At 40.3% G+C, this 14,220-nt stretch overlaps 1 protein-coding gene across 3 annotated transcripts in view; it reads right to left on the reverse strand.

Moving 5' to 3' along the window:
• The window catches only part of KIF13B (kinesin family member 13B), a 133,276-nt gene that overhangs the window by 83,698 nt on the left and 35,358 nt on the right, over nt 1-14,220 (reverse strand). The window lies entirely within an intron of this gene.

Below are 14,220 nucleotides of genomic sequence, written 5' to 3' on the forward strand. Positions count from 1 at the left end.
ATTTTGCTGAAGGACTTCACTGGAAACTAAGTGGCTTTTAGGGGTGCTCCTGCTTACAAGGCAGGCTTATTCTTATTCCTACAGGAAGATCACTCTCACTGTAAAATAAAGGGAATAGCAAGCCTCGATTCTGAGTTTGAGTTTAGCACTCACAGATGTGATTCAGCAAGCAGTTATGCTCATACTCCCCAACCCAGTTCCAAGGCAGGATTATATTGCGACAATGCAGTTGATCCTACCAGCCCTCAATACAGGACGTATTATCGAGTATTTGGATTACAGCAGCAATAAGGATATAATCTCAGAAGTCCTATCATATATACAATTTTAAGAGGATGGATTATGCTAGGCTATGTAAATCATCAAGTTTAGTTCAGACTAAAGGTCTTAAATTAAGTATCTCATTTTCTAGAGAGCTGCACAAACACATAAAACCATGTCTCGCAGTCTCGCTTAATCCAAACATGAGCAAACGGAAGCCCTATATCTAGGAAACCCAGCATACAGCATTTAGGATACAGCACAGCTATCCAGAGCTGTAGCTTGTTCTGTGTAATTTGGACCAAGAGAATAAATCAGACAAACGTTTCCCTAAGGAGAGCATTAAGGGTGCATACTGTATTACGCAGCATCGTGCTGTGCACATACGCACCCATTAACGCTGCAGCTGTGCGCTGCGATAGCTGGGCCCAGAAACCCATGAAAAGATTTTCAGCCCGATATGAAATCCTGTGGGAAATGCATAGATACAGGGATACAGCACCTACAGCAGCCTGCTTAGCTACAAGCACACACGGGAAGTGCCGGGTGTTTCGAGAAGGCTCCACGCCCAAGTATGGTGTATTGCTACGGTCCATCCCAGAGGTGATGAAAAGGTAAATGCCAAACAACAGCATCACCTACAGAGCAGGGAAGTATCTCCTACAACAAAACACGGATGACAGTAATGTATGCAAATAACATTTCCTATGGTTAAGGCTGGCATTAGCAAAAAAACCCTAGATGATCCTAATATTAACAACTTGTAATCGTAATGAATAGTAAAGAATCACGAGTAGTTCTAAAGCAGAAAAGATCACGTGCAGTTGTGTCACCCGCAAGCTGTTCACACTAAAACCCATGTCCAAACCAGTGTCTGCAAGGTAGAGAGTGAGCACACAGCGAAATGATCGTTGCAGGACTCTTAAAAGCACCCGTCCAGCAGCTACCCGGCAGTTTCCCCCAAGGATGCCGCCACTTCAGGGGGGCAGGCAGGACTTGTTATCGTTCCTCGGCTGACAGCCAATAATTCACATCTATCTCAAATGCCGCAGAAACGTCCAGGACAGGAAGGGAAAACTTATCTTCTAGCTACTGAAGTATGTTGTTAACATCTTTTCAGCTACATATTTTCACTTGGATCCAGACTGACAGGACTTTCCTTTGCCAAGTCCCCTCTTTTATCTTTTTTCAACTCAATATCAAACAGAAGTAGGGGGAATCTAATGTATCTAGGGTTTCTAAAATTAAAAAAGGAGAAAGAGAATACTCTAAAACAACTGCCTACAATTATTACTACTTTATTTGTTGCAGCCAAGTGGACATTTATGCCATTTCAAGAGTGAATGAAGACGTGCAGCCCTGAGTAATCATTTCAATTTAAACACAAGATAAAACCAGAGCAATTCCCAGCTGAGACTATCAATATATGTCCAACACCACTATTGCTTCTGGTTTTTTTAAAAGAATAGAAACTCCAATAATTAAATGATATATTCAAGCACAATAAACTACTTGGGTCAGCCATAGCTATTAGTGCTATTTTAGTAATATCGCAGATCAGTTTTTAGTCCGGCTTTCCAGGTTCAAAAGCAGAGGGAAGGTATAGTGACCTTAAGTATATCTGAGATTTTGCAAATCTTGTGGGCAAAACACCACAGCAAATGAGTAGAGGTGAAACATGACTGGGAAGAGGCGAGGATAGCTCAGACCTTATCTGTTCTGTCTGGCTGACCCAACAGCTCAGAGACAGCAGCCAGCTGGCAAATCAGCGCAGGCTCTAAATCAGTCACAGCACATCCTGCTTCTTGCCTAACTCAGAAATGGGCAGATGGGGCAAACGGGAGGAGAAAGGTGGGAGGCGGCAAGTCAGAAAGCAGGGAAAAGAGGTACAGAGGCTGTAGGAGATGATCTGACAAGCCAGACAATTTTATTCTTTTTTTTTTTTTTAAAAGAACATTTCCTATGCCAGCAGTGACCGCAACAACATCCAAACTATAAATTTGGCTGATACTGCCAGTGGCACAAGGCCACACTGGATTTATGGAATTGAAACATAACATTTTATCATTTTCAGAAGCTTCTGGAAAAGCAAAATGTAGTAAGAATTTTCAGGTTAAAAAAAGAAAAGTTACAACAGTAACTATGAATTAGGGAAGTCCCAGCAAATCCCCAGAAATTTTTATTGCTTTCCACTTTCAATCTTCCATAACCATTGCAAAACCAAGCATATCAAATTCCAATGTAATTAGTGCTATTTTATGCCCTTCCGCAGGAACTGCTCAGCATTAACTCCAGAAAGTAGCTAAAAAACACAACTAGAAAAAACATACTGATGGGAAAAAAACAAACTGATGAGGCTTAACAGCAGAAAGGTGTCAGTGTCTCCCAGCAATCGCTCTGTAAGACCACATCTTTATGCTCCCGGCTGAGTTAGCTTGCCTTAAATCAATTTGTATTCATACACATTTTATTAAAAGTTGGCACCATGTGTCACAGCAATTTATCCTTCGGATGCAGGAACAACTCCACTTTGTAGCAAGTTTATTCTTTTTAAAGTTTACAGATATAGTCCAAACCACTGTGTTTCTGATACTACTTAAATCTAGCATCAGGTAAACTGTTCATACCCCACGTTCACTCATAACACTCATGTCCACGAGGCCCAATCCATACTTCCAAGCAAACCTGGACAAGAAATGCTATGTTGTAACTATGCCCTCACTCTGGTTCAGCGCACTTGGGAATACCAACACACCAGGACAAGCAGCCCCAGAGCTGCTCTTGGTATCGAGTCAAATGAAAGGAACTGTAGCGTAGCACCTAAAGGACAAATGCCCGATGGCCCCCAGAAGTCCCTTCCAACCTCAGCCATTTGGTGATTCTGTGATTTTATTAATAATTTGTTGCAGATAAAAGCAGTACAATAACTATGCTGGGTTCTGACACAAACGCACAACTGCATCATATTTCAGCTATTCCCTGGAACCAAATAACTAATGCTTCATGGGCAGAATTAGTTGTCCTCACAGATCTTTCTTTCCTTCCTTTCCCTGGTTAAGAATGCCCCAAATAGTACCTGTATGAAAAACCTTGAACTATAATGCTCAATTTGTTTTGTGGCTTGTGTACAGTGTTTTCCTTTGCTTCTTCTCACTCACTCACCTGCCACGAGCTTCCCCACTCAAACACAGCAGGGTAAGGATGCTTGGGAACACCTTAGAAATATCAAGTATCACATTCACAGAACCTTAGTGCAGAGCTTTACTAAGCAAATGTAGGCTCTGTTTGAAGAGTGATGGGTTAAAAGGTAACAGCTTTCATGGACTGAAAGGTTTTTCAAGAAAACTCATCCTTCAAATAAGACTTTTGAGCTTGACCCCTAGCTGTATCTCAGAGGGTAAATACTGGGTGTAGATGGAGCTGAATACCAAAAGAACCCGTTCATCGCTCATGCTGTCTCGGCATTAGATACCTATCTGTAACGAGATGCAGGATTTAACAAACCACTACTTAACGGTCTTTTATTTTGGAATAACAGGGTTATGATTTTCAAGTTTACTTTCCACCACGAAGAAGCAAATATTTCCTCCGCTGTACTACAGGAGCTTCCTAGTGTGGAGAAGCTGGTAAGTGGTGTAGGAATTACTGAAGAGCTCTAGCACCAGCAAGTCTCAAAGCAGACAACTTCAGGCACACCAGATAAGGATGCAGGCACAAAAAAAAATATCAGGAAGATCTTGCATTTGTTTGAAGTTTGGGACCCCAGCTACGTTTCTGAAGCAGATCCTTTAATTGGTAGTATTTTTTCTTTTTCTATATGAATAAAGGATTCAGAATAAGGTTTTTTAAAGAGCCAGAAGTTAATTAGGAAAGATACTGCAATGTTCAAAGTTCTCCTGTTTAAATTTCAGCTGCAGAATTTCCTTCCTGGCATAAAAGAAAGCCAGCCAACGGTGAAATAAAATTTAGACAATATATTTAATTATTTTACTTAGCATAGACATAATTGAAAGACATCAGTATGACAACTGATAAGAAATAGTAGAATTCATTGAGAAGTTGTTTCCTCTCTTTCCACATATCAGACAAACACAACTTGCAACACATTTTGCTGCTGCTAGGTATACAATGAGAGGAAATGTCAACTAAATAAGTTTGATCACTTCAGGCTTCTTTATCCTACAATACTTAGAAATCCATTTTCCCAGAATATTTCAGAAGATAAAGTGCTTAAGGTTGTTGGGTTTAACAGTTTATAAATATTCTTTCCCCATTTTTACATGTAGACCAAGTGGTATCAAAATGCTCAGACCTACTAGACTCCAATTTCTGGATGATATCCCCCAATTAATACTATTCTTCTGGAGTCTCAATTTTACTTCCATAACAATACTGAGCTCTTTGGGAGAAAGCCACGTTGCCCCATTTGAGCAAAAGATTTTTTGTGAGCAGAAAGAGTCTCTTTAAAAAAAAATCCCCAAATATGTAAAAAAAAAAAAAATAAATGTGAAAGAGCATATGCAGTTCAAAGCCTAAACTTGTGTAGCTAAAAGGAACAAAAGTAATCACTGTTACTTGGAAAATTCCTCCCGTGCTCCAAGGCATTCCAGGCATAGTTGGCGGTTACTTAGTTTCTACTGACAAAACTAATTTTTGCCAGCTCACTCAAAAAAAAAAAAAAAAAAAGCCCCAAAAAACATGAACTCAGGCTGAACGGGCAGCCTTGTGGGTCTGGGGTGTTTTCTACTTGGAGCTAAATTTTCTGTATTGTTAGTACAATAATCTGCTTAGTCCCGACCACATTCAAGTGGTGCATGTATCCCATAAAGCTTGTGTTATGACAAGGGGATTACAACTTTATCCTTTTGTTTGTAAACACTTAGATGTCGGGATACTATTGTGCTCTAGAGAATGTTTGGTGAACAGCCAGTACCCAAACTTTCAATTACTATTGTGAATTTCAATATTTTTTAATAGATCCTGATGTAGCTACCATTTTGTAACCATAGGAGGGAGGGAAAAAAGCCCTCTTATGATTTGGCAGCCTATTAACTCCACCAACAGATCTCCAGATGGAAACACGACGGTCCTCGCCCTGGGGTTTGGCAGAAAACCTGTTCTGCCTCTGCGACAACTGCACAACTTGCTTTAGTCAAATGCAATCTCCAGCCAGCCCAGGAGCTGCGATGAGCTCCCGAAGAGGCAGATAGCGCAGCGTGTGTGTGTCCATATATGTGTATAGGTGTACAGAAACACGTATGATAATCTTGTTCTACAGCATCAACTAATGCAGGCATCTACACGCACAGCATTCTCATCCAATATAACCTTTAATTTAAGGCAGCCGCTAAAAAGCCAAGTCACTGTTATACAGGATTAATCCTAGAACGATCTACTGTACACAATGCAAAGCACAGGGTTGACACTAAAAGCAGTCATTAAAATGCCCACACAAGCCATAGATACATAGGATAAATCTAAAGTTAAAGAAGTAAAAAAGAAGAGCCCTATTGCAGGCTACCAAATCATTGGAAAGTATTTTGGAGGAAAATCTCTACACCTGGTAGAATAGCTACTGGGATAATTGTGTAGAAAAGCCTTCCTGATGTGGACGTAATTACGTGTTGTAGAGAGACTTTCAGTAACAGTATTTTACAGAAGGGGGAAAACAGTCTGTGTTTTCACAAGGCATCTTTTTCAGTGGCCCAACAGAGTCTGTACAAACAGAAATCGTGTAAGAATCACTGTGCCATTAGAACGACTTTATCATACTTGTAATCAGAAAAAAAACCACCAAACCCTCAACAGTATGACTGTATGAAGAATGACACAAGCTCAACAGATCAGAGTCTGATATCTTACTTGAAATTCTTCAGGATTATCATCAGAGCTACCCCAAATGTCGCGGCACCGAACAGCTGATTCTGTACTTCCCTTCTCCCGCAAAAAAACTCAGAAAACCCTTTTGGCTGTGATATTAGTACCTAAGAGCTAATTTTTTTCTTCTTACTAAACTATTGCCTGAAAACATACACATGCAGAACTTTTTCACTCAGAAGTGAGGGCTGTTTTGGGGGGGATTTTTGTTTTTAAAAAGCATTTTACTTTCCAGTTAGATGGGTTTCAGCCTGTCCCCTTCACTTTCCCCAAGCCACAAGCTCCTTATTTCCAAGAGGATCCAAGACTCCCAGTTCAAGGTTTTGTTCACACTGTTAGCCCTAGTTCCTGTCAATACACAGAATTAATTTGCAATTAATGCAGAAACCGTGTTATGAAGCCCCGGGTTCAGAACAGCTACCATTCTGAGGGTTTTTTTAGTTCTTTTGTGAGCAGGTTGACAATTCATCATGCAACACACAGTGCAACTTGTCTAATGCAAAGGTAAGCTGCAGAGAAAGAACAACTGTGTTTAGACCTCCTTAACTCTAGCTTCTTCATTGTAAGATTTTAAAATGCCTATTTTTAAAATGTAGGGTTTTCCTATGTTTTTCTTCTTGGGTGGCAGGTGGGATTTAGGAGAGCTCAAAAAAATGACCATGAACAATTAAATTCTTTACCAGCAACTTTCTTCAACTCTTTGAGATTAAATACATCAAGCACATTCACAAAACAATGAGAAAATTATTTTAAACACAAAGAAAATTTCCACCATAAATTTAATACAGATTTTTTTTTTCTTTCTGAGCTTCTCCAATATCAAACAGTCATGCCCCACTTCGACAGCCTTCTGCCTAGAAAAGCAGTTTGACTTCAGCGTATGAGTTTGTGTGTGCATTTACGGCAGAGCTACCAGGGCAGAGGGCCTGTCACCAGGTCTCCTGGGCAAAAAATCTTTCAGAACAACTTTTTCTGTGTCTGTTTTCAGTTAGCTACAGCAGTCTAGAGCAATATTTTTGAAAGATTTGTCTCACTCTTCTCACTTCAGCATGATTGCTGTAATTCCTTGTTGCAAGATGTTTTTTCTTACAGACTCAGCAAAAGGGTAAAAGTTGGGAACAAGCCAAACCGATGCCAGTACCTCCTCCTCCGAGAGAAACTGCACCAGACAACCTCCCCAGGCCCCCTCCCTGCTCACTTCCCTTGTGCAGGATTTGAGAACTGTCAACACTCCCTCGCTTCAGAAAGAAAAACATGCTGACATCCACAGAAATTTCTGACGGGAGTCTACCGGCAGCTGGAAGTAGAAAATAAAGGTGGGAAAGGGGGGCGGGGGGAGAGTGAAGTCCTTTATGAGCACCTAGGAATGAGAACCAAATTTTTTAATCCATGAAAGGGTATTTAAAGAACTCTTTCACTAAGTTCCACCAAGGCCAGTATTTCCTCCTTTTGTAGATCATCCAGCTGCACCATCTAATTCATAAACTCATTAGAGCCTCTACCTTAAACCAGTTTGAGGTTGTCTCTCTTCCTTGAAAACACAAATACATCACCCAGAATCATTTTGGAAGAGAGCTGATGTTTTTCCACAGACTTGGTTATATTTACACAGACGTACCTATACACAAACATGTGCATCCAATATCATTCGACAAAAAAAGAATCTACTTCAGCACCTCTCTGCTTCAAACTAGGAAGAGAAAAAAAGAATAGTCCATGATAAAGAGCAAGAGCCATTCATAGGAGTATGAAAGGATCTGCAGCCGTGGCAGCTCCAAGCCTCCAGAGTAGCCCACAAGCTCTTCACCCTCATATTAAGCAGGCAATCATTGCAAATTACAGAAATTACTGTAAGGACTCTTCAGCCCAGGGAAACAAATGATTTATTGAGAGCATTCAAAAAATTTTAGTAATGTTTTCTATTTCTTTTAAATATGCACTAACTCCCTCTAAACATAGTGTGTAGAAGAGGTGCCTCTCCCATGCTTAATTGTCTCTGAGTACTTGCTAATTCCCTATCTACTCTCCTTCCACTGAATTACTTAGGCCATGAAGAAGCTCTGTATTATAATACCTGCTACCATATATTTTCTGCTGTAAAGACCACATCCCCAAAGAACTTAAGTCGTTTATCTCATGATTGCCCATGCAATTTATGTTAGATAATCACAAAGACTGCAAGTGAGGAGACACCTTCTAGCTTGGTGGTCTAAATAATAAGTCAAACTACCTCCCTCACTTTCTCTCCTGGCTCCATGAATTTGCCGTGTCTTCAAGTGAAGAGTACATCCTCCTCTCTTTGGAAAGGGCAACGCCTGTTTGAGGAGATGCATGGACTCACTTCTCCAACTTCTTTAGCAAGTTCACCAGCCACTAAGCAAGTAAGTAACTTTTGAAACGGTTGCAGTTCAAAAGAGAACATTGCTGTGGCCACATTGTGTAAATAAATCAGTCAATGTTGTGTTTGGTATACACACAATGTATTTACAATGAAATTTAATTGGTTATAGCATCCAGTTACTTTCTGAATCTCAGTGCAATTTCAGCATCACTGGGTGTTCAGCTGTTGAAGAGGGCAGTTCTGGGTGCATGCACAGTGCAAAACTTTATACCTCAGAGTCATTTTTGGTGCCTCCAGATGCAGGCAGCTGCTAAATAAAGTGTTATTTTCATGTGGCAAGTCTATTCATGGCCTGTTTTGGATCCAACTCCAAATTAGGAACTCAAGCAGTATTTAAAACACACTAGAAACCACAAATGATGTTGAGCTAGTCGTGTATGGAGGGGAAAGATAAGAGCTGTAGGCAAGAAGCTTGGTTACTAGCACAGAAGTTATTTGTCTTGCCTCCACAGTTCAGTAACCTCCTGAATTTCCTGACTTCAGCACATACAGGTTTCATGATCACAGCGATAAGCCAGAGGTTGTTGCACAATATCTATGTACTCTCAGCTAAAAACTCCCATCGAAGTCCAAGGAGCCTGGGAGGTGGAAGAACAGCACAACGCATCTGAACCACTCTAGTAAAAAAAAGGCATGCGAGAACGGCAGCTTGTCAAGACACTGGCATCTCAGAAAGAGCACTTCAAAAAAATCTTGACATATATTAGAAGCCTCAAACATTCAGCTATAGTAAAATTGGTGTTTGATAGCTCTCAAAAAAGAAAAACGTGTCATACTGACTTTCACTCTTCCCAAGAGCACAGAGTACCTACCTTCCCTCCCCTGATCAACTCTCTCAGTACCGTCTATATTCCTCCAACCCATTTTAGCAAACTCGACTGATAATGTGAAGATAAGAAAGCAGGCAGCAATCAATATCCACTTTGACGTTTCCCATATGCTGAATGTCAACAGAAATTTGAAGCATTTTGGCATACACTGATACATTACTTTTTCTTCACAAAGATTTCAAGCCTTTTTACCCAGCGCTCTATTTATGCAAACTCACTCAGTTCAGCAGCTGCAAGATTACAGTTCTGCCACGAACGATGTTAAGAAGGAATTGCTCTCCTCACCTACCCACATCCCCACTATAGACAGCAGGAGTTACTTTTTGCTGTCATTTTTCTAAACTATAATGAGCTCTCAGGAGTGAAATCTTACTACTAGAGAACCTGGCATGAGGAAATAAATAAAATCTTTGTCCCAAAGAAACTCGGACATTAAGACAAGCAGCCTAGATGCCTCCATAGCCCCTCTGACTACTGCTTTTCAGGGTAACGTTTTTGCACCAAGCTGCTCTTCTGCCTGACCTAGAAAAGAAATCCTTATCCTCAATCTACCATTCAAATCAGCTGTTCTTTTCCCAGCACGAGGATGCGAAATAAGCTATAATTGACCTGTTTGTTGAGAAGCAAAGGGAAAATACAGCATATTATGAAAATTACAGGCAAGCCTTCACCATGACAGCTCAGCTCCCATGTCCCGTATATGCCCTACTAATGGCTCTGGACTGCTGAAAAAATGTCATAGTGCCCTAGGCAGAATTAAATATTTGCTTAAACCTAGAATTGCATGAAAGCATATAGATCTGCATCAAGAACTTGTTCTGAAGACAAAAAAAACCCCATCAGTGAAAAGTGAAAAGGAAAGACAGATCCCAGGCTCGTGGGCACACAACGCATACAGTAAAGCCAAGGTGCAGCTGAATGTACAGCTACAAGGTACATGCCTGAAGGTGCAGCAGTCCTTAGCTACAGGGCTAAAACATTGCTTGCATGTTTAGCATTTCCATTTCTTTCTCTTTGCAAAATACCGATTTCTTCAGTATTTGGGGGGAAAAGCCCCAACTGTTGCTGCCTAAATAAGTGCTACCGATTCGCTGCAGCATTCCTCTGTGCTCTTAAATTTCCTAAATTCATCTTTTGTCCACATGAGGAACTTAAACATCTGCTTTGTCTATTCTTCTCCCTCCCACCTCAGCAAATCACTGTGGTCATTTTTAAGTGTAGGAAATATTTTGTGAACTATTCTTGAGTCAACACACCACATAACTATTTCAAAGCACTGCAGTTCTTTCATGCCCATTGTGTTCCAACTGAAAGCTCTCATTTGGGGAATCAGATAATCCTAAAGTATTTAATGGGGAAGGTCATTTTGAATAAGCTTTTATTCCCTACTTCTTGTTCCAATGATCTTTATTTATTCTTGTGTACAAAAAATTCTTTCATTAAACACTTGTACCAACACCCATCACCTCCAAAACCAAATCTGGCAGTTGCTTAAGGGCTTGTACATTACTGTTGGTAATTTATTCATGCTGGAAAAAAATAACAATCAGTTAACAGGCCTTAGCAGAGATGTATGACTAGTGGTACCAAGTGCAGAAGCTACAATGTAGATAGTTTAAAAGCATCTGGCCGCAAATTAATTCAGACATTAGCTAGCTGGATTAGGCATTGTAACTGGGGTTCGTGTCAGCCATATATATATTTTGGCTGACAAAACATTCTTCCAGAGACTATGGCCTGCAGCGCTGTAAGAAGCAATCAAGGATTAAGTTATCATTTCACAGTTCTGGCAAGGGAATTCAGATATTTAGCAAGGTGAAACACGCACCGTGCACCATCAGTTATCCCTTTTATCCAAATAAATTGTGTCAGACTAAATCCCGCCATGTACTTTCCTGCCAACCAATCTCCTGGGCTCTGGACTCTGGCCAACAACTCACTCACCCTTGCCAAGTCTCATGCTGTCCCACGGCAGGGCAAAGAAGTGTTTGCAAGGAAGATACAATTCCCACCCTACAGCAGACGGACTGGAGACTGTTCCTAGTACTCTTATTAGGCACCTAAAAAGTGCAAAAACATGAGTCGTCCAATCTATCACCAACTTATATCACATACATTAAGTAATGCCTGAATAAGGGATGCAGGGCTTTCAGACACATGATGAGAAGTTACACCCTGCAGGTTTTCAGCAGATTTCACTAAGTCTTTCAAAGGGAATTCAGGTAAATCCAGCAGCTCTGACAGCAAACCTTTCCCCGGCGGCCTCGAAGCACCTAGAGGCCAAGGTCAGAGGCACTGCGGAATGCGCAGCAGCTGCCAACCAGATTTCCTCCTTCCTCACTCTTATCACTAATTACTTCTAAGAGCTTCCCCCAAGCAACGCCATCTATTCGCTTCCTGCACTGCTCTTAAACACAGAGCTGTTTATCTCCCCCAGCATGCCTTTTCTTTTGAAATCCCTTTCAGCACCTCTCCCTCCAAAAAGAAAACAAAAGGCAACCCCAAAAGGAGCCTTAAAACCTTTCACAACACTGTTTCTGGAGCAAAAACTGTTTATGATTGTAGATATTTAAAAAGTCCTTTTCATGACATTATACATGTGCTGTATTACATGCAGTTCAGGCCAATTAAAAATTCATTGTATGGTCAAGTGTCCTGTGCTGCAAAAATGCAGCTATCTGGCTATTTAAGTACCTACTCCCTCACTTATACAATTTAAAGGACCTCAAAATGGAGCAAATAGCACGCAGAACAGGGAACCACAGAGCTGGCTAACAAGAAATGCTGCACGAGGGGCTCCATATGAACGAGTCTTCATGTGGCCGCCATGAATAAATGTATAACAACTGCAGACAGATCCTATGTTAGTTGTGAATTCAAAGCTCAGAACCTTTTTCTGGACTAAAGCATCTATGATGTCCATCCTGGATGATGACAACAGTTGCTTGGCTTTTCTGTGAACTTAGCTATAATAAATTGGCTTTTTTGAAAGTCTTAGTGAACAGAGCAATTGATCACCCAGAAGGGAAGACCTGTGTGCTGGTTCCCGCTGCCAGGAATGATTAACACAAAACACATACTCAGGCATTGCAGAAAATGTAGAAATAGCTCAGTTCTCATCACTGACCATGTGCTGTAGCTCTGTAAAATATTAATTTGTTAAAGCCGTGCCAGTGCTCTGGAAGAATTTGCTCTCGGAATAGCTTGTGGCCTGGTGGTACAGGGGGTGGCTTTCACCTTCATAAAACTTAGAGAGCAAAACTTTCTGTGAAGTGTCACCAGTCAATTCTGCCATAAAGCATTGTAATTAAAGAGGGGAAAAAACCCTAACAACCCAGAAAAGCAATCACATTTCCTTGTGGTAGCCTGATGAAATTTCCTGCTCGTACTTCTAAATGCTTCACCTAAATATGCAACTTTTAAAAATAATTCTACCATCACTAAAAGACCACAGTTACAAGCAAATGCTGTGTAATTTCCTTATGAAGCGAATGCAGATGTAGCCTATGTTCAACGTGGGTTCTGTTACATTTTGGGCACAATACTCTCTGCAAAAAGCTGAAACTCTGGAAGTGTAAAAACCTAAAACAAGATAAAGAAAAAAGTCAACTCCAACCTAAAATTCGAATTAATGTTTACCTCCTCACACTGTTCTTTTGTTCCACAGTAGCCACCAGCATCAGATACTTGCTAGCAGCTGGTTTCACTTAAACATCTCTTTTCCTTTTCCAACGATCTGTTTGGGAGACAGTGTGGTACGTGCCATGTGGAAAAGTGTTTAATATTTTGTGGTCTCAGTGATTATTTCCGTGATAGTATGATAGTTCACATACAAAGTTAAGAAGCCATTAATTTTCCTGAAAAAAAAACACATAAAGGTGATATCAAATAAACTTGTCAGCTCCCGATGCCAAGTTTGCATTGCAAAGAAGCTATTTTAAGTCTGCAAGTGTAGGCTACACAGCTAGTTGCTGGTATTCATAAACAGTAATGAGATGTAAGGCTTTCATGTGTACTGAAAGGAGCCAAATGATGGTTTCTGATGAATTCTAACTTTGAACTTCCAGATTGCCGGCTGGTTGCTTCTTCTGACTGAAATGTCTTGCTTTTAGATGCAACTTGTTGCCTGCTTGACTACATTCATATGGGATAGCATATGCAAAAGCACTTTATACGACACAATCATGATTTAGCACTGTACACAGCAGTGCCCCTGCAAACAATACTAAAAGCAGATGTTTCTACATGTATCTCCAAAACTCTTTTAATTATTTTAAACATACACATCACCAAGAAAAGCATTATTTTTGCTAATGCTAAACCAAATTTAGATTACAAGTGTGCTAAACAATATCTGCAGTTAATCCTGAATTACAAAAAGCAGTTATGAATATCTATGTTGAGAAATAGGAAGATATTGGAATTTCAACATATCAACAGGGCTGACTTGCTCTCAAACAGTTTGAAGCAACTGTTCAACTGAACAACCAGAAGACATCTGACCATTCTGAGAAGCTGAAAGCCAAATACTAAGTTTTCTGTTAATTTGAGACTGTATAACTAATGCTTAAGACACAGTACTTCATATGGGATGACAAAATAAGAATCATTAATCAAATATACTCTTCTTCTAAAAATGTCACTGCTGGATTCCCTGGTTACTGCACCATTCACTCAAACTCACAGAGCAGCTGCCCAGTCACACTGAAAAAAAACCAACAATCTGGCTGGGAACATAACTCAACATCGAATTTGAAAGTCAGCTGTTCTCCTTCCAGTTTGTATCATTACCATTTAAAATGTTGTGTAATAAGAAACAATCAGGTTGTAACTAAAAAGATGACATCCCTT

This window comes from Calonectris borealis, chromosome 3, assembly GCF_964195595.1.
Source record: "Calonectris borealis chromosome 3, bCalBor7.hap1.2, whole genome shotgun sequence".
Lineage (NCBI taxonomy): Eukaryota > Metazoa > Chordata > Aves > Procellariiformes > Procellariidae > Calonectris > Calonectris borealis.